General features: G+C 37.8%; 1 long non-coding RNA gene across 1 annotated transcript; it reads right to left on the bottom strand.

Annotated features, from left to right (window-relative positions):
- Window positions 1–235: 235 nt before the first annotated feature.
- On the bottom strand, window positions 236–20,559 carry LOC123379224. The gene is made up of 3 exons (XR_006583451.1): window positions 20,411–20,559; window positions 4,095–4,210; window positions 236–518 (listed from the first exon to the last, which is right to left on the bottom strand). It is a non-coding gene; the product is annotated as an uncharacterized LOC123379224 (long non-coding RNA).
- Window positions 20,560–21,356: the final 797 nt, after the last annotated feature.

Below are 21,356 nucleotides of genomic sequence, written 5' to 3'. Positions count from 1 at the left end.
CTGTGCATTCATTCGCCTTCTGAGGGTGCGGTATCCTATGAGGAAGACAAGACAACATATTAAAACAGCTAAAAAGCAGCCACCAAGGCCATGTGTGATGCTTTGCCACCACCATCAAGGGATCCAGTCCTTCTAGGGTGTGAGCAATATCAGAAGCTAGTTGCCCATATCAGGTTTGGGGAAGAGAATCCTCAAACGTATGGAAAATTTCCTGTTGAAGTGCTTGAATGTCTAAAGATAAATTTCCCTGAATATTTTGTAAATGATATATTGGATTTAGTTGCTTTCAAGACTCATTCTACACGTTGTATGAGATTCTTTAGTTGTCACCATGTGGGAGGAGGGATCGGAGCCATCTTCCATTTTCGGGGTCTCTTCAGGGTCAGTGCTGCCATCTTGTTCACTGGGGGTTGGGTCATCAGGCCTTGTGGTGGCTGAGGAGTCTTCTTTATCTTGATGATATCTAGTCTTGGGCTGGACTTTCCGAAAAGGTGTCCATATCGGTTGACTGGATCCATCTGGAATGACACAAGCATAACCAGGGCCTCAGGTAGTAAGATTCCCGGGCTGCCAGTGATTATCTTCATTTTTTAGCCAAAGAGGGGTTTTAGAGTGTGGGAATCTATTGGAGTAAAGTACTTATCCGCACGGGTGTATGGCTCACCCTGCGGTAAATTAAAAAAAATTTAAGGTAAATAGTGCTTGGGCCATAATATCTCGGGGAGAGACTCCCCCTTTCTTTTTAGTTAGAAGTTTGAGTAATTGTCTTTTAAGGGTTGCATGTGCGCGTTCTACTAGAGTCTGTCCTTGAGGGTTATAAGGAATACCTGTGACATGTTGGATCTGCCAGTCCAGTAGAAAGTCATGTAGACGTTTGTTTACATAAGCGGTTCCATTATCGGTTTTAATGCTAGTGGGCCATCCCATGACTAAAAAACAGGCAAGTATGTGTGAAATAACATGTCCTGTTTTTTTACCCCCAAGAAGGGGGAAGCAAAGAGAAATCCAGAAAAGGTATCAATAGTAACAAGAACATAAGAGAGGCGCCCCAAAGCTGGAAAATATGTAACATCCATCTGCCAAATACAATTTGGAGCAGTACCTTGAGGGTTAACCCCTGATGGGTTCTCAGTTAAATGCAGAGGTCAATGGGACAAGAGGAAACTATCTGTCTGGCAAGGTGCATGGGGATCTTATAATGTACATGAAGGCAATTATCATTGGTATGTAAATGTGAGTGTTCCTCAGGTGGAGTGAGAAAAATAGGTGTGGCAAGTAAATCAGCGGATTGGTTTCCTAAAGCCAAAGGTCCAGGGTGATTTGAGTGAGAGTGGATGTGAGTTACGTATAGGGGATGCATCCGAGACTGAATCTCAAGCTGTAAGTCTTGAAGTAGAGGGTTAATGATAGCATGGGTAGTGGAGATAAGAGCAGTCTCCAAGGGATTCACCAGACCTAGTACATAAGCAGAGTCAGAAACCACATTAAGAGGTCCTGGGATAGATTGTAAGAAATAGAGAAGAGTGGCTAATTCAACCTGTCGGGCAGAAGTATATGATATTTGCACAGATTTACACAAGGAAGGGCCCAAATGCTGGCTATACCAGAAGAGGAGTCATCAATAAAATATGTAGGTGCTGAAGGGATAGGGGATTCACAAACGACACGGTTGATGACCCAGGGGATTCATTTCAAAAAGTCCCACAGTTTTCCTGAGGGATAATGACATCCAGTGCGTCCTGTGTAATCAGCAAAGGCAAACTGTAAAATGTCAGAGAGAGGGAAAATGTCCTTAAAGGTAGTTGAGGCAAGTGGTAAACCAATGAAAGCTGGATCGAATCCCAGGATTTGAATAGCTCTTTTTCGTCCTTGAATGATAAGTGAGGCTATAAGAGAAAGACAGGGGGTTACAGTGCAAGATGTCTTCATGTGAAGAGTCACCCATTCCAAGGCTCTGTCTTCTTGTGGCAAAATTCCTGTAGGAGAGTGAGGGGTGGGGAAAATGAGGAGGATTGCAGGTAGTGAAGGATCATGTCTGTAAGTGAAAGAGGTTTGTAGGCATTCTTCAACGAACTGGAGTTCATTTTCTGCTTCTGGCGACAAGTGACGTGGACTGTCCATAACAGGATCACCTTCTAGGGTATTAAATAAATTTTGTAATTGGTAGGTGGGAATGCCTAACAAAGGGCATATCCAATTGATATCCCAGAGGAGTTTTTGAAAGTCATTAAGTCCGTTAAGATTATCTCTGTGGATCTGCATAGTTTGTGGCTTCACAGTGGACCGGTCCACTATGGTACCTAGATGGGGGTGGTGGTTTGAATTTTTTATGGGGCAGTAATAAGCCCAGCAGCAATGAGGTGAGAAGAGGTATCATTATAAAGCCTTTGTAATTCCTCTTCAGTTTGTGTGGCTATTAATATATCATCCATATAATGAATTATGTAAGCCTGAGGGTATGCTAATCTCACTGGTTGCCCAACGTGGCCAATAAAGTATTGACACATAGTAGGAGAATTAGTCATACCTTGAGGAGCAATGTCCAATGATATCGTGTCATATATTCCTAATTGTTTGGGCTGGGTACTGGGAGAACGTAAATTTCTCTTTGTCATCAGGATGTATTGCAATAGTATAAAAACGGTCCTTTAAGTTAATAATTATTAGAAGCCATTGTTTTGGAGTCATTGTGGGTGTTGGCAAGCCTGGATGCAAGGTACCTACAAGTTTTATGATGGCGTTAACATTTCTGAGATCTATGAGAAGCCTCCATTTTCCCGATTTTTTTTCTTAATGACAGATACAGGAGAATTCCAAGGGGATTGGGAAGGCTCCATATGTCCTGCCAATAACTGTTCTTGAATTCTTTGTTCTAAGGCCTGCAATTTTTCAGATGAAAGGGGCCATTGAGGGGTCCGTACAGGATAAGCTGTCTCAGTAAATGCTCTCTAGCAGTCTTACTGCCTACCTGCGGTTCAATAGCCTGTTTAAGCCTAGAAATAAATTTAGTGTAAGGCTCTGTGGGTCCCTGTATAATTTTTATATAGCTTTGTCCTACTTCTCCTGAAGGGGTTAATTTTTCCCAAGCAGCTAAAGCGATTTCAGAAATTTGAGCAGTAGCAGCCAGCAGTGTTTTCAACAATTGTTCTCGTATATCTGAGAAAACACCAGATCCCGTGAGCATTTCAAAAGAAATATGTTGCATAGGGGCGTAGGGGGATTGGCTCTTTTAGCTCAAGCCTTTGAGTATGCTGCATCTGACAGCCACATTTTTCCATTGTAAAAGATCTTGGGGTTTAAGACATGCTCGTGCCACCATATACCAATTGTAAGGTATCCATTCTCCAGAAGCCACCCACGCCTTCAGGATTTCTATCACATACGGAGCATTAAGGCCATACAAATGGCAAGCCTTTTTTAATTCTCTTAAAGTGTTCAAATCCAAGCCCTCATAAGTTGGCCCGGCAGTTTGGTTTCCTTCAATAGGAAAGGCCATAAGTAAATCGCTCCCTCCTTGGCGTCTAAGTTCCTTTTCTGAGGGAGTTGTGAATGTCTAGGGAGAGGCTCTGGTATCTGAGAAGGAGAAGCATCCTCCTTTAATTCATCCAACCGTGGTGGCAGGGCAGTAGGTAATGGCCTGGATTGTGCCACTGTGAAAATTCTTTACTTTCAGTTTTAACTTTTATAATGTTTCATCATCCAATTCATAAGCATGGAGAGAGGCGGACTTTTTTTGTTTTTTGTTTTTTTTTGTTTTTAGCAATCTCAGCAGGAGATGGTTTATCCCCAGTCTCCTTAGTATTAATAACAACTCTTATAAGAGCCCATATAGGCCAGAAGTCAAGGGGGATAGTCTCTCCTTGCTGCATGGCTTTTATAACGTTATTGTTAACCCGAAGCCATGTGGCTTCATCCAAAGCACCCTCTTCGGGGAACCAAGGATTGTATTTTATCACAGTCTCTAAACATTTTTCAATACGCTGCTTAGTGACCTTTGCTCCATATTCTTTCAGAAAATGATATATTAGAGCAGCAAAACTGGAAGATTTTGACTGTGATTGCCCCAGTACCCTGTAATTAAGTTTCCTACTTACCACCTTCTTTAGGGTTCCAAATGCTTGTCGATCTCTCCTCAGTGGGGGCTTCAGGGTCCCTGTTTGGGCACCACTTGTTGACCTCAATGGGCTATGGACCTGGGGCAGTGAAGGAACTGAGGAAGAGACGACAGTAAAGCAAGGCACAGGGGACCCCGAGCCAACAGCCTGAGGCCCCGAGGTTCATTGTACACCTTCTTATACACGTTTTCAGGAAAAACAGATCAGCAATGATTAACAACAGAAACTTAGCAAAGCATGTCAACAATGAACATGTGATTCAGCTATCGTACATTTCTTATAGGAGAGCAGTTTTGCAGATACATATGTTCCCATAAGAATCTTTATGACAGAAGGGGCGCCTGGGTGGCACAGTCGGTTAAGCGTCTGACTTCAGCCAGGTCATGATCTCGCGGTCCGTGAGTTCGAGCCCCGCGTCAGGCTCTGGGCTGATGGCTTGGAGCCTGGAGCCTGTTTCCGATTCTGTGTCTCCCTCTCTCTCTGCCCCTCCCCCGTTCATGCTCTGTCTCTCTCTGTCCCAAAAATAAATAAAAAACATTGAAAAAAAATTTAAAAAAAAAGAATCTTTATGACAGAAGCAAAGACAAAGAAGGGAGGGAATGCAGTGTGCTATATACAGCTGGCTTCCTTTAAGCAAAACATCCCTATCTGCATACTACAGAACAGACCACATTTTCCAAGGGCAATTCACTCAGGTCCTTTTTAACCTGAGGTTAAATAAGGTTATTTTTAACCTTATGATCTTGAGTTTTCTCAGAGATCTTGGAGCCTGAATGAATATGCACCTATGGTCATTGTGGTGTTCTGTTTCCCACAATACATCACTTTTCTCTTACTGATTCAGAAAAAAAAAAACACCACTTTTTTTCATGCCATCTGTAACTGCAGAGAAAAGAAAGCTCTCCTTCTGAAATCATCATCCATGCCAAATACATAGGTTACCAATGTCATGCTACAGTGAATTTACAGAATGTGCTGGCAATTTTTGTTAGGATATAGTTTCATCTTCAGTATGAAGGTTTGTTTCATTCACACAACAGTCCATAAGTAAAGGTCCAGATATGGCCTATCTGTTCCATGAATCAAGGACCCACGCTTCTTCTAGTTGTTGCTCTGCAATCCTGAGAACCCTTATTTTCATGTCCCAACGTGACTCTCCACTATGTCCAAGTTTAAAGTAGCAAGTTACAAGAAGGAAGATAAAAGCATCATCCATCCTTCCTTCCTTTCAGCACACATTGGACCTTGTTTGTATCATTTCTTTTCATATTCTATTGGACAGAAGTTAATCAGGTAGCCACACCCAGCTGAAAATGGAAGTCTTTACCCTGGGATGGCCCTGTACCTAAGAAGAGGTGAAAGGAGAGTGTGAGATAACTATTTGGTCTGCCACGATAGCCTGGAACCTGTCTGGTAACATCAGGTTGGGGACTTGATTATGGCAGGGATCTCTGTTTTCTTCATTTCTAAAGAGTGGGAGAAAGGCATTTATGTCTCTCTTTTTTAGGTAAGGGTGCAATGAATATACTTATCTGGGATGGAGTAAGATCACTCTTCAAAGAGCAGGATGTAAAATTGTGCTCATTAGAGCATAAAATAAACTTTAAAAATTTTTGTTCCATGTTAAAATAGAGAGTTAATTAAAATGCATTTAGAATGTTAATTATTTTTCATCAGTATTTTTTATACTTTTAAAATAGTACATAAATGTGTGTTATTCTTAATTTAAATTGGCATTCACTATGTGACTTCTAGAATAGTGTGTAGATGATCTTTGTGTCCCTCCAGGAAGCGAGAGAATTTGTTAAAACATCTTTGATGAGGCATTTTGGCTTTATTTGGTGATAGGAGTTAAATACCTTTCACAAAAGGGCTAAACATATCATATATGTATCTCATTTAATATACCAAGAATGGTAATATTAATTTAAAGATATTACTTAATGGAATATTAAGATCATTTTTACTCTTTGGGTACAGATATTTATAATTTACTGACCCTGGCATTATTTATTTTTTCATGAGCCAACTTCTATAGCTCTCTTTCCTCTAAAAACCCTTTTCTTTTGTCTCTTGAAATGCTCATTCTGTAGGGCAAAATTTTATATTCTTCTCCAAACTTCCTACCTTAGCTGGATCTTATATAGCTCCAAAAGACTGCATTTTTTGAAGATCTTTTGATTGATGTTACTCATTATCCTGTAAGCCAAATACCTCAACTTTGGGAGTGGATTAGCATCCTCACCACCCTCATAACCTAGCTTGTCTCATTCTTTTTTCTCTCTGATCCATATTGGACATTTCCCTTACCCATGATTATGCCAATTCTAAGTTCTTACTTTAAAATAGTCCACTTTATATTTATAAGCAACTATACTTTTAACTCTCTCACATCAAAAGAGAATATATCATATTAGAAAAATACAAACTTTTAAATCAGTCAGACTTGGGTTTGGATTTCAGTTTTGGATTTTTTAACTGTGTGATCCTTGGTCGGTTACTTAATCAAATTGGGCTTTAGTTTTCCAAGTAACAGTTGCCAATCAAGCTTTAAACATAGATGCACACTTAGGTCAGATTCCCTAGCCTCTTATTGCATCTAATATAAAGGAGCACATATTCCCACCTGTTTTAGATTAAACATTGAAGCTCACTTTCTTGTTCTTTCCATCATTCCTTGGATTCAGAAGAAAAAGACAGGAGGCTCGTAGCTGGAGCACATGCAATACAACTCCACGTATGTGTGATACCCAAGACATGGTAAGAAATTAAAATATCCTGTGTATTCATAAAAGGTTGAAGGAGCCAAGGTACTGTCTTTTCCTGTTTTGGTCAATATAGAGTCAGCACTGGCAGAATTATTGTATGAACTAGATAATTGATCATCAAGTGCAAAGTCCCTAGAATATACTAGGTGACCAATAAATGTATTACTATTATTTCCACTACAAAGGTTGCTCAACTATTTGAGATGTTAGGCCCCCCACGTCTCCTGTCAGCACTGTGCTTGCTTCTCCCTTCTTTAGCACGGATCCTATGGTCCATTACTTTGGTGATTCTCTTGCCAATGCCAACAACATCCTTGCCTTCTAGTCTCTTTCTCCCATCCTCCAGACAGAATGAAATCCCATCTCAACCAATTATCTACCTTTTCTGGTTCTAATTATGGCTTTCTAATGACCAGTGCAAAAGTGACACAATAATGCAGATTTCCATCACAATAAAACTATACCCTCCGGCGTTAACTGTGCATTGACTTTGGGCTACTTAGAAGTTATTTTCTATTTTTCTAGACATTCTGTTTGTCTGTTTTCTGCAGCAATTTTTAAAAACCACCATTATTGTGTTACACTATTCCATCCCCCTTTCAGAACATGGCTTCAAGTTTTCCTCTTTACTAGCCTCTTCCCATTTGGAGTATACTTAAGTCCCCTTTGCCTATAAACCCTTGTCTTTACCTCATGCCCAATTCTGTGTCCACTATGTCTCCTTCCTTCAGTCTGCATTCACTCCCTTTTCTCCACTTCTTCATTTCCCGTTTATACCTAAACTTTTGAATTTTACTTCTGTCCTATCCATTTTGATGAGTCCACTTCTAATGCCATATGTTGCTGAATACAATAGACACATGTGTCTGTGTCATCTTTACCTTATGTTTGCATTTGTTAATATTTATCACTCCTCCTTCTAAAAAATTCTTTTCTCCTGGATTCCATGATCCCTGGTTCTCTTCCAGTGTCTTTCAATGTCCTTTGCTGTGTCCTTTTTCTTAATACTGGCACCATATTCCTCTCTGATATTTTTTCGTAAGTTCAAATAATACCCACACTCCTCTCAGCATACAAGCTCTACCCTCTCTGTTTCTCTCCCTGCCTCTCTGTCTTTGTCCTTGGCAAGTCTTCAATTCCTTCATGCAGACTGTGTATTTTAATCATGCGAACCAAATTGTTCTCTTTTCCTTCTTGTTCTTTGTGCATCTTTTCCCTCCATTTGCAGTACTTCTCCTTCTTTCTTTGTCTTTGCTGTGTCTTACTGGTTTTTCATTCTGACTTTCCTAACATCTCCAGCATGTGCCTGGCTCCTTGCTTGGTGTCTGATGTCCTGCTGTGCTTACTCATGCCTGGCATTCACCCCACTATACAGTAATTGTCCATCTACTTGCCAGTCTCTATACCCCTGTCTACATGTGTAGTAATGATCATATTTCTCATTGTGACCCAAGTTCCCAGGAAAGTGACCAAAAGGGGCTCAATACATCATTTAGAATAAATTGGTTAATCATAATTCTTTGTCATATCTGACGAAACCAAATGAAATGCCTGTTTCTTTATGTGTGAAATACAAGGCTTACTATCCCTGTTGACGATGATGTTTTTACCTGATCTGTTAATATGTAATATACCTTTTTTTAGTTTTTTTAAACTTATTTTTGAGAGAGACAGAGACAGAATGTGAGTGGGTTAAGGACAGAGAGAGAGGGAGACACAGAATCCGGACCAGGCTCCAGGCTCTGAGCTGTCAGCACAGAGCCCGATGAGGGGCTCAAACTCACGAGCTGTGAAATCAGGACCTGAGCCGAAGTCGGCCGCTCAACCGACTAAGCCACCCAGGCGCCCCTGTAATACATCTTTGATAAATTTTTTTTATCATCCTGGCTATCATAGGCAATATTTCTTTGTCAATGAAATAAAATGTATATTCTCTATCATCCTTCTCCAAACATCATTGTCTAGTGGGCCCTACTACCATTTCAGCAGCCCATAAAGAAAGCATGTTTTTACTCAGTCCCATCCCTTCTAAAATCTTGCCATTATTTTTTTCCACAAAATCTTCAAAGCTTGTTCTTTTCTACTTTGATTTCTGCCCTTGCCATCTTCCATCTGAAATATGGCAAGTTTCTCCTCTAACTATACATCTCTAGCTGTGTAGCATCACTCTCTGTCTTTAGTTTCAGCCTACAAGTTTTCTTCTTGACTCAAACCCTCTGTCCACACTCATATTTTTTTTTTTAAATCAGACTTTGTTAATGGCTTGGCATTCTGAGAACTTGCTTACTATACTCTCAGGAAGAACTGGATCATGTGTGAATTGACTTTTTTTTATGAGGTCATTTGCTGTAGATAAAGTAGATAGTAAAACCTCAGAAAATCTAGGATTGTCATTTGACTGGAAAATGAAAGGAAAGTTTCCCAGTTTATCTTGGCCCATAATTTATCATAATAAATGCTTCAGAGATGACTGCTTTTTAACATTCCCTGAGATTTTCTGGAACTTTTAAATATGCATTCATATTACCATTCTCCAATTTATGTACTGTGAATATTTATTAAGAATAATTCACAAAACACTGCTGAAGACGATAAATTTAATAATATATCTTGTGGTAAGACACAATTGAAATTTACAGAGCTTCAATAAGCCTTTTCAATACTTTCTCAGATTTTTTTTTCATTTTAATATTTAGCAAGAGAATAGTTGAGACCCCCTTTATACCCACATTAATAGGTCTTGTGACTGTTGGGTGAGTTTGACTTTATATTATATATTTTGCTATCAGGAGATTAGTTATAACTGTGAAAGCTAGTGTGGGGATTATGTGGAGTCATACGAAAAAGGAGAAAAATGTCTCAGAAGAATGTTCTCTATTGAAGGAAAACCATGAATCACTCTTTCCCAGAATTGTGTTGTCTCCTTGTGACAATCATCACACTGATGGAATTCTTCTTCAATACCATTTCTCTTGCCAGTTAAGAAAAAAATTTCTCAAGAAAATGACACAAGGTGTCCCTCATAATGTAGGTAGAGTATTAGAGAAAAAAAAAACCCTCCCATATAGCCCAGTCCCATCTGTTCAGGCTAAAATTGAATGTTGTGGCTTAATAATCTCTTCTCATAAAGAAGTAAACATGCGTGAACTTTACCATCAGACTTTGTCTCATTAGCTGTAATTGAATAAATCTTAGCATTGTTGACATACTAAGTTGGAGGGCAGCTATAATGAAAATTTTAATTCTGTATGCTAGAAATTTTACAGTGAGCTTTAACACAAACCTTAGAATTGCTGCTTAGGAATTGTGCACTGAATGATATATTGGTTAATCTCAAAAAGATAATTTACTTACAGTAGAAATCTTCAAAGAAATGAAGAGCTCAAAGAGGAAAATAATATTACCTGTAATATTACCTATAATCTCATCTCCTAAGGCTAACTAGTTAGTTTTTAAAAAATTCCTTCCAGAATCTTTCATATGTATTTCTTATATAATATGAATAGATTTTCATTATACCTAGGGTCAGGAAGGAGAGCCACATATCTCATTTTCCCAAATTAAATTTCGCTTTCTCTTTTCTAGAATGGATAGGAAATCTAATCTCCTTCATTTGTCCAAAGTTTTTTTATTTAACATTTTTTGCATGACTACTTAACCTTTCTCACACTGGTTATGTTTGCTATATCTTAGGACTTTGCAGCTGCAATCCATCTTTTCATTATGTTCTTTGATCTTCCTAGTAATACCAAGCAACTCTGTTTCCAGGGTTATTTTAAAGTTTGTAACATTAGGCTTAAAATAATGTTTGAAAAAGTAAGCCCAGTGCTTTTGGGTCATGAATTGTGATAATAGATTTCAATTTAAAAGGTTCAGAAAACAACTTGAATGCAAATTCTGACAATATTTTGTATTTTTGTTAAGAAGACTGATTATAAACTGTGAAGCTCAAATCTTTCTCGTGGCATTTTTATGTTCATTTGTGTTACCACCTATACACCTCCCTCTATCAGAACATGGCCTTCCCATTTCTAATTCTTGCCCATGAATACAGGGTCAATTTTGGATAATTTTGGGTGGAGTGGGAAGGAAGAGATCTTGTATGAAAACAAATATAACAATTTTTATTTCACTTACTCAATTCTTCAGTAGAATGTAAATTTTATCTAGATTTTATCCATTTTTAATTTACTTCCAAGTATTTCCTTTTTGTCGCTCTGTACATTATTTCTTTCGGCACGTTGATTTTTGTTATCAGCCACAGTACATTTTTTGCATTCTAATACTTTATAAGATTTGATTCTCTTGGTATTCTAAACATATGCCATCTACTGCTAATGTCTGTTTCTACCTCTAAATTTTTAGATCTCTTAATCCTTATTATTGTCTAATTGCATTGGTTAGTTTAGAGCAGTCGTAAATATTATGATGTAACCAGTTATTATTAATTATATTAGCACATATTCCATTGTTAAACCATCCACATATAGATCTTCCTAGCTCATGATATGGTTACCTCCTGATAAATCCATTGTAAGTTGAAGATACCATTAAGTCAAAATGCAGTTATTACACATAACTTACTGAATATCATAGCTTAGCCTAGCCCACCTTACATGTGCTCAAAACATTTACATTGGCCTACAGTTGGGCAGTATCATCTAACATAAAGCCTGTTTTGTAATAAAGTGTGAATATCTCATATAATTTATTGAATACTGTACTGAAAGTGAAGACAGAGTGGCTGTATGAGTACAGAGGCTATAGGTGCATCATTTGTATCAGCAGGGCTGACTGAGAGCTGCAGTGCCTTGCTGCTGCTCACCGTCATGAGAGAGTATCTTACCACATATTGCTAGCCTGGGGAAAAGATCAAATTCAAAATTCAAAGTACAGTTTCTACTAAATTGGAATCACCTTTGCATCACTGTAAAGTGTAAAAGCTATAACTTGAACCGTTGTAAGTTGGGGACTGTCTGTATTTTGGGATTAACTCCACTTGTGGTCATGTGTTGTTCTTCTGATGGATTGCTTGATCCCATTGGCCCAATGTCTTTTCAGGATTTTTGCAACATATTTACAATAATGGCCTTGTTTTTATTATGACACCTTGGTCTGATTTCAGTATCAGCGTCATGCTGACTTTGTAAAAAAGCATTTGGTAAATGTGATTTTTAACCATACATGGCTATGATGTCTAGTTGTTTGGTCAAACACTAGCTTAGATGTTGCTGTGAAGTAATCTTGTAGATGTAATTAATATTTACAATCAGTTGACTTTAACTAAAGGAGAGTGCCAGCAATAATGTGGACGGACCCCATCCAATCACTTGAAGACCTTAAAAACAAAATCTGAAGTTTCAGGAAAAAATAGAATTCTGCTATAAGACTATGACGGCTCTTGCCTGAACTTCCAGTCTTTGGCCTGCGTACATGTTCCAACATGCCAGCTCCCCAGATTTTTTGAGCTGTTGGTTTCAGTTGGTTTTGTTTATGTGGAGACTCTCAAATGATACAGTAGTTTCCTTTTTTTCCCTTCCTTCTTATACAGAATATTTTTTCCCCTTCCCTGATATAGGGAGGGAAGGGAGAAAAAAAAGTAAGGTGATAGACACTGAGGATAGAATCTATTACATTTTGTGTATATATAATCATATCACTTGTGAATAGGGCCAATTGTCTCTTCTTTCCATTCATCATGTCTCCCTGCTGTTGTTGGCTGTTCTTGTATTATTATACTGATTAAATTGTTAATACAATGTTGAAAAAGATTGGAGATAGGTGTCTTCACTTTGTTTCCTATCTCAAAGGGAAGTAATGTTTTGCTGTAGGGTTTTGTCTTGTTGTTGTTAATATAGGATACATATTAGACAATTTAAAAAGCTATTGCATAATTTGTGGATAGGATTAAAAAATAAGTGTCATGACTGAGTAAGTTCAGCACATGAAGAGCTTCTTTCACTTGATTTTTTTTGTGTATTTGTGAAAATATATTTTTCATCTGTGGAAGTTGTTAAAATCAGGTATTGAAATAACATGAGTATAGGGACAGTCATTCATGTTGTTCTGTCATTAAATGGTAAAACAAAATTTTCTAAAAATAATTAAGCAGGGTCAATAGCATTGCTTCAGTGAAGATTAGCAATAAAATATTTTGTTGACGACAAAATTCTTACTGTATTGTTAGGGAATACTAAAAGCACATAAAATTATTTTAAAATACTGTTATTTATTCTAACTCATTAAAAATGTGTATTTTTGTGTTTTTAATCTACAGTACATTAGTGCATGGATATAATTAACCGCCAAGTATAAACATATAAATATTGAGGGAATACTGTCAGAAGCAAACTTTTCCTTATAGTCATGGTCAAAAAGTTTAAATATCATTATGCCATGAGAAACTTGGCAATTGTAGTATATCTGACAGAATGTTTTAATGCCACCATTATACTTGAACTCAAATGTTTTGGTAAAATTTTTTTAGTGAACATTGCAATGAGGTTAGGAACTATTTTCTCAAGGGCAAGAGTGAAGGGGAAGCCAGAGTAATTCTAAGGAATGAGCATGATAGAAAGGAAGCATGTGTAAAAGGTGGAAGTAGAGATCAAAATTGCATTCATTTTTCAAACCCAGCATCAACACTGGCCTTATAGATAAGACTGAAAGAAAAGATAAAGAGAACCAGCCAAGACCTTGGTGGTTAGGAGAAAATAAAGATTAGTGGTTAAGCCCGTGGTGAGAAAAAAACGTTCTCTGAAAGGGTTAACTCTGACACTTCCTCAGGGTCAGAGCTGCAGGAGGTCATACAGACAGTCCACCTCTGAGGTAGGTTTCAGAGACACAGGCCAACACCGGTCCTCTGCTAATGATCTGCTGAGCCTTTGAGACATCCAGGCAAAGTGTCAAGTAGGCAGTTGTAAATATGGACCAGGAATTCAGAGGAGATTTAGAGTAGGAGATATTTATTAGTTGGTTGCAGCATTTTAGAAGGTAATAGAAGTTTAAGGAAAAGGGGTAGATGAGGTCTGCTAGGGAAATAATGCAGAATGAGAGAAGAGTTTCAAAAACAATTTTGGGTTTAGGGTTCATGTAGCAGATGAAGACATGATTGATAATGGGGACTGAGGTAAAATAGAAAGGAGAGAAAACGAGAGTGCAGTGACATGTATGCAAAGAAAATAGTGCTTAAGAAGGAGGAAGGGGTGCTAAATGCTAATGAACAGCCAAATAAGAGGAGGACTAAAATATACCTGGTAGAGTGAGTGATGTGGAGGTCAGTGGTTGAATAATGGAGGCAGAAAGCAGATTGGTGTGTGCTGAGCAGTGAGTAGATGGACGCTCAGGAAAAAGAGACAGCCAGTACTCTTTTAGAGAAAAGCGTTCAGAGTAAAAAAGCAAGAAATGGGTGGTATCCTAAAATGGAAAGGATTTGTTAGAGAATCTATGTTGTCCATAAGGTACCACATCAACTATTAATAGTTTAGTTACAGAGTTCTGAAAGCTGATTATAAAAATTATGGGCCCAATTTATGATTTTGGCATTATTGACATACAATTGGTTATTTGTGTGTGTGTGTGTGTGTGTGTGTGTGTGTGTGTGTGTGTGGTATGATTGTTCTGAAGAAAGCCATTCTATGTTCTTTGTAAATATCTGATGATACTGAGGTCAATGGATGCTACATAATAAATGATCCATAACACAATGCATTTATTCTCCCTAAAAGGCTAAAAATTCTTATTTATACCTCATTTTGGGAAAAGAATCAAGACTATATGAGGATTGAGTGCTCTCTTTATTCATGTAAATAGGGAGGGTAATTATTTTGATTTTCTAGCATCAAGGAAGATCTTTATTTTCCAACCCGTTCTCTTGGCATCTGGAGAAGCAATAGACCAAGAGAAACGATGTGCCTCCCATTCTGTACCTGCCCTAAGGATTCATCTGCTGTTCTCAGCGATTACTTGGCACCCAGCTTCCTATTCAGGATGGAGAAGATCTTTAGGTTGAATAAACCTAAGTGACTACAGTTATAATTGTTTGGTAGCAGCAGAAATAGTGAACAAGCTGCTGAAATATAGTAAGAATTCTTTGGGGGAGATGTGGGCAGTCAGCCAACGAGAAACTTTACTGTCATACAGCAACAGAATGAAGTTGGTAGTGGAAGAAAATTCAGGTTATTTTCTTTCCATTTTGATCCTGGAGAAGCTGGAAGGCTTATTTCAGAGAATTAATGCAGTTTTTTTTTCCTTCACACAATCTGTTGGTACCCTCGGGTTGGTAATCTGGAGAAATAACTGTTAAATTATTAAGTTCCCCAAAGAGAGATAGACTTCATTTAACAATTGCTGTGAGATCATGCATAACTAGATCCAGCCCACACAGGCCCTCATTTTATCAGGGCTATAGAAGGAAAAAAGAACAAGAATTGGAATCAAGTTTATATCTTATTAGAAATTAGAAAGTTGGGCTGGAGTTGAGAAAGAAGCAAAAAAAAAAAGGACAAAGTTATACTGGGAAGAGCAATAAGTATTGTAAAGTATTTCAAATGACTCGAAATGGGTTGTGAAATTAATTCATGAGTCTTTACTACTTTAATAAAAGTAGGATTTTCTTCATAATAATGTCATTAGTTTGAAAGTATTGTTTTTAAATCCCATGAAAACTGAATTAAAATTCAACCCAATTTTATTCTGGATATTTTCACTGTCTGAGGAGGTCTCATTTCTTCCTTTGCAGATTGCATCATTTTCCCAAACAAAATGGATGAATGACCGAAAGATACCAATAATCATAGTGCAAGATTGTGAGGTTTTTTTTTCACTGACGAGAGACTAGAACTCAAGAAGCTGTATAATAAAGCAAGAAGTGGGAGAGGCCATGGCAGAGAGCTTTGAGTTTTCAGGTCTCCCCAGGTTCCACATGGGGACAATTGGTGAGGTGATACCAATGCCCAGAGTGGGGATTCTACCGGGGAAAGCCTCCCAGCACTTTCAAAAGGGTTTGTACCCTTCTCTAGAGTCCTGTGGTACCCCCTGAGCCACTCAGTTGTTGCAGAGATCTGGTTCTGTGCCTAGTACCTTACAAGATGCAAGGAATTATTGACAAGATTCCAGTATCTACCACAGGATAGAGTGAATCTGTTGTTTCCCAGCAACATCTCTCTCTAGCTTCAGACTTTAGGAATCTCTGAGCTTATTTTTTCCAGAGAAAGACAATGGAGTGATATCACATAATTAATTGTCTAGAATATTTACTACATGCCTATGTCTACCATTAATATACCCGAGAAAAGTGAATAAGTATTTCTTATATTTTTGTGTTTCTTCCCTAATTCTCAGATATTTGAAAATTACTATTTTTGGTAAAATGTCTCATTTTTGATTTAGATAGTTGACACTAGGTATATGTGGCTACTGGTGAAAAGTAAAAAGAACTGTTTTCTTGACAAGCTAATAGCAGCTCCAAAGCAGCAGATGCCGCAGAACTTGAGCTCTAGCACCACACTGATGGGCTTCCTCTTTTCTTCAAGATGAAAAGATAGAAAGCCTCCAATTTTATTTTCCTGACTCCCTTGTAGCTAGCACTCTGGATTTAAATTATTTTCTGGAAAATTGATAAGCTTGCAAGAGACGCAGAAGGCAGGAGGGAGATGTTGCTGTTACAACCAGCAAGCACAATCTGTAAACACTAATGTTTATAAGCAGTTGGCAAAATTTATATCATTTTCAAAAGTAATCCATTTAGGGGTGCCTGGGTGGTTCAGTCAGTTAAGCAACTAACCCTTGATTTTGGCTCAGGTCATGATCTCATAGTCTATGAGATGGAGCCCTCTGGTGAACTTGGCACTGACAGCGTGGAGCCTGCCTGGATTTCTCTCTCTCTCTCTCTCTCTCTCTCTCTCTCTCTCCCCCTCTCCCCCTCTCTCTGTGCCCTTCCCCTGCTCACTCACTCTCTCTCAAAATATATAAACTTAAAAAAAAATGTAATCCATTTACACCAGGTTTTAAAACATATTTGCATAGAATTCCTTGAGTCTCCTGTCTCTCTTTTCTTTATTGCAATTTTCAAAGTTTATGATCAAAAAATTGTGCCTTTTCCTTAATAGCAGAGTTCTTAGTTTGCTTTTGCTTTACTGTTTTATTGCCGGTGGTTACTTTTGATCCTTTTTATTTTTTGAGAGGTCTTGTGATCTCATTATTGTTGTCCTGTTACACTATTCTGTCACCTTGGGTGCAAACTTTATGGGTGGCATGAGTGTCAGAGAAAATAATCCACACGACAGGCAATCTCTGTCCTTAGCTCCTTGGTCAGGGTCAGTTTGCTGGATTCTGCTATCTCATAGTCCTTTTTCTCTCGTCTGACCAGTAATTGACAACAGATGAACCAACCTATGTATGTAAAGATTTATCTCCATTGATAACATTGAGAGATAAACACAGGTCTGAGCTACTCAAGAATTCACAATTTGGGGTGCCTGGGTAGCTCAGTCGGTTAAGCGTCTGACTTTGACTCAAGTCATGATTTCTCAGTTTGTGAGTTCGAGCCCCGCATTGGGCTCTGTGCTGACAGCTCAGAGCCTGGAGTCTGCTTTGGATTCTGTGTCTCCTCCTCTCTCTGCCCTTCCCGTGCTCATGCTCTGTCTCTCAATAATAAATAAACATAAAAAAAAATTAAGAAAAAAAAGAATTCACTAATTTAATCAGGTTGATAAAAATCGTATGGTGTTCACACATCTGTCTGGATTTGATGGCATCTTTGTCCAGGGTACAAACCCCTCACAAGCAACTCCCCAGACTTCCCTCCAAGCCAGTTAGAGCATGGATTTCACAAGCTTCTTACTAATTACTACTTACTTTCTTTGCTTGTTGCCTTTCACATGTAATATGATTATTAGAAGGTTGGAGTGAGCATGAGGTTGGAAAATGAATTGTAGCAGTATTGGTGCCAGCTAAGCTCCGTCTTGATCAGGACCTCTTCTCCATTTGGCTGATACTCACCTGTGTTCTTGGCTTCTGCACCCACATAGTAACAATAATTTACAGACTTTGTGCTTGCTATCTCCTCATCTAATTTGATTTTCTTAATGTCTCCTCCAATTCACTAATTTAACATGAAGAATATTTTCAGTCCTTAGTCCCAACACATATATTTATTGTGTAGTGCATTTCTGGCCTTTAAATCTTCCATATTTTCCTACGGCAAACACTAAAAAATATAAACTGATTCTTATCATTATTCAGAAATGTGAAAAATATGAATATATATGGAAGTAAAAATGATTTTTCCCTTAATCAGCATGATTAACATTTTCCTAACTGAATTCTTCTTTTTGTCACCTGTTTGAATCAGCATATGTTGTGACATATGATGTAATTAGGATGTGAAATTAGAATAGGTCCATAATAATGATCCACAGAATTTAAAAGGTTAAAAAAAATCACATAGCATTTTACAATTCAAAAATGCATCACCAAGCAATCTGATAAAGTTACTTTTTTTCTTATAAGAGGGACTACTGCAGAGGGAATTTTTGAATTAATAGAAGCCTCATGAATAATGGCAAACAGGTGCTTCATGATACAGAACAAAACCATGAAGCATGGTGGCCTTGAATATGAAATCCCCTTTCTGAAAGTCCTATTTTTTCAGTCAGCCCTCAGAATCGAATAGCATTTAGATTTTTGCGTGTAGAAATCAGATATTTCATGAACTCAAGAACCTGACTAATCACTTGTGAATACTAAGAATCCTGTAAGAATAATAGAAATAAATTCTTATGGAGGAGCAAAGAACATAGATCTAGTGGGTTTTTAAGAACAAAGACTGAAATATTTCATTATATTTAGAAAGAATTGTTGCTTGAAATCTCATATTAAGATGTGTTCATTCAGGTGCCAAGAGCGATACATTGATGAATTACAGTACAAAGGAGAGAAAAGGAGAGGAGGGTACACTACTACATATGTTACTAAACTCATTTCACCTGTAAAGGGAAGAATATTGATTTCATTTATCTCACTTAGTTGGGAGTCTGACTTAAGAAAAATTCAAGTTCATTGACATCAACTCTAAAGATGACAGGATTGTATTGAGAACAGAAAGGAAAGGGAGCAGGAAAATGATAAATGTAACTTGATTAAGAAAATTTAAAAACACTATTTTTCTTCATGAAAAGGCAGCAAAGGAGCCAGAGATTCTGGCTGCATCTTTAATCTATGGTGACCTCAATGACATTTGTGATCTATGGATTTAACTTATGAGTGTGTGTCTGTGTGTGTATGCATGTGTGTCTGTGTGTGCATTTTTTTCAAGAACAATCAGGACACACAATTCAATAGAACTACTGCACAAAACTTCTTTTACCTGAATGTTATTGATTTTCTCTGTGTGAGTTTGTGTTTTGAAAATAACAACAAACTATAAAATTAATGCAATGAATATATTTTGCCTTCACACTTTTTCAATTAAAATAAGTACATTTTTCACTTACTGAATTGTCCTCTTTTATTGTTTTTAAAATGTTTTTTTAAAGCATGGAAGGTATCATTTTTGTTGCCTCTAAGTACCAAATCGTTTACTGTGATTCTTCAATTATTCAAGCTTTATGTTTCGCATGCATTTTCTGTCTTTCACGTGTTAATTAATACATTAGATGCAATGGGAAAGAAACATAAAGATGAATCAAACCTAGCAGGTATCTTTGAGGACATTATGGGATATGATCTTCATCTCATATTTGAGAGATTGTGGTTTTGGCAAGAGTTTTTCCAGTTTCTGCATGGTGGGCACTCTCTTTGGAAGGCGACGACTACTGTCCTTGGTCTAGTGGGAGCGATTCTGGGCAGAGTATGGGAGTATGATCTGCTGCTCAGGTGAGAGCAGGGTCCATGCAAACAGGAAAGATCACCTACATCTTCTGGATCCTTTCTGGTATAAAGGACTGTGAGAATGCTGTGCATTTTACTAGGAAGAAGTAGAACTCCCAGATACAAAGTATTGCCTTGACCTCATCTGTCATTCAACATGTACAATAGCATCTGGTGCCTGAGTGAGCCTACGACGGGAGTGAGAGCTGTAGACTTGGATGTGCTGGTGCCCAGAGGAGAGAAAATTAATAGCACTTGGGGATGGAAGAGAGGCTACTTGAAAGACTGAGTTTCTGCTTCCAATTTAAAAAAAAAAAAAAAGTATCGCTTACTTCCTGTTGCCTATAAAAAATGCAAATATATGAAAAGACGAATTCTTTTTTATGCAGTTGGAATGCCCTCAGTAGATTTTTAATTTGACAAATTAAGCAAAGCTAAATTATTTTATAATTTTATTTAAATTCTCCTCAACTATTTTATTCAGATATTTGTAAAAAGAGAAGAGCAAAGCTCCTTTAAGCAGCTAAGAATTGCTGGGTCCCTTAAGTTATGATCTTCAGTGATTTTGTACAAAGTAATTAGTGAAAGCTATGAACAATGAGCTCCAAATGAGGGGGGTGTGAATGACTACAAGATGGCTGAGGGAATAAATCTCACCTTAGATTAAATGCAACTTGTTAAGCGTCTCTGCCTTCTTGTGTTTTGTAGTAATAGGAGCTGGGTAAAGGAGAGAAATAGCTACCCTTCATCAAAAGGGCGAAAAAAGGGGCGCCTGGGTGGCGCAGTCGGTTAAGCGTCCGACTTCAGCCAGGTCACGATCTCGCGGTCCGTGAGTTCGAGCCCTCCGCGTCAGGCTCTGGGCTGATGGCTCGGAGCCTGGAGCCTGTTTCCGATTCTGTGTCTCCCTCTCTCTCTGCCCCTCCCCCGTTCATGCTCTGTCTCTCTATGTCCCCAAAATAAATAAAAATGTTGAAAAAAAAAATTAAAAAAAAAAGGGCGAAAGAAGTCTAAAGCACTTTATAACTAAATAGAAACAATAAGGCTACAGATTAACGCCTTACTTTAGATAAACCTCCATCAGCAAGTCAATTAGGGAGAACAAATAAAATGGACTATTGAGGTGTTATACTTTTCCACTTAGAGATGCAGGGCAGGCAGAAACCATAGAGCTTAGAAATATTGGAGTCCAACTAAAGATTTGGGGTGAATTTTCATTTTACACTTGATGAAGAGGTTATCTGATCTAAATTAAGTAGTGATAGATAATAGTTGAAATATATGAAAAGCAGAATATTTAATTCCGATATGTATTTATGATTTCCCCTTTGGTCATTTTTTTTTCTTAAAATTACTATTTAACCAGTGTGAATTATATATGATTGGATATTTTTTGATATTTTATATTTTTAGCAATAACCTGACACCAACTAAACTCCATGCTAAACTGTATGAAACACAGCACACCTAGGCAACTGGGTAGCAGAAAACATTCCATAATAATTTTACCAGAATTTAGGGAAGATAAAGTGAGTAACTTCCAGGAAAACTTCTAAGAGAACGATGAAATTCACATTAGCCTGTTAACTGCAAAATTCAGAAGGCA

Source organism: Felis catus, chromosome C1 (assembly GCF_018350175.1).
Source record: "Felis catus isolate Fca126 chromosome C1, F.catus_Fca126_mat1.0, whole genome shotgun sequence".
Classification (NCBI taxonomy): Eukaryota; Metazoa; Chordata; class Mammalia; order Carnivora; family Felidae; genus Felis; species Felis catus.
Note: the sequence above shows the minus strand (reverse complement) of the source record. Positions and strands in the feature narration are given on the sequence as shown.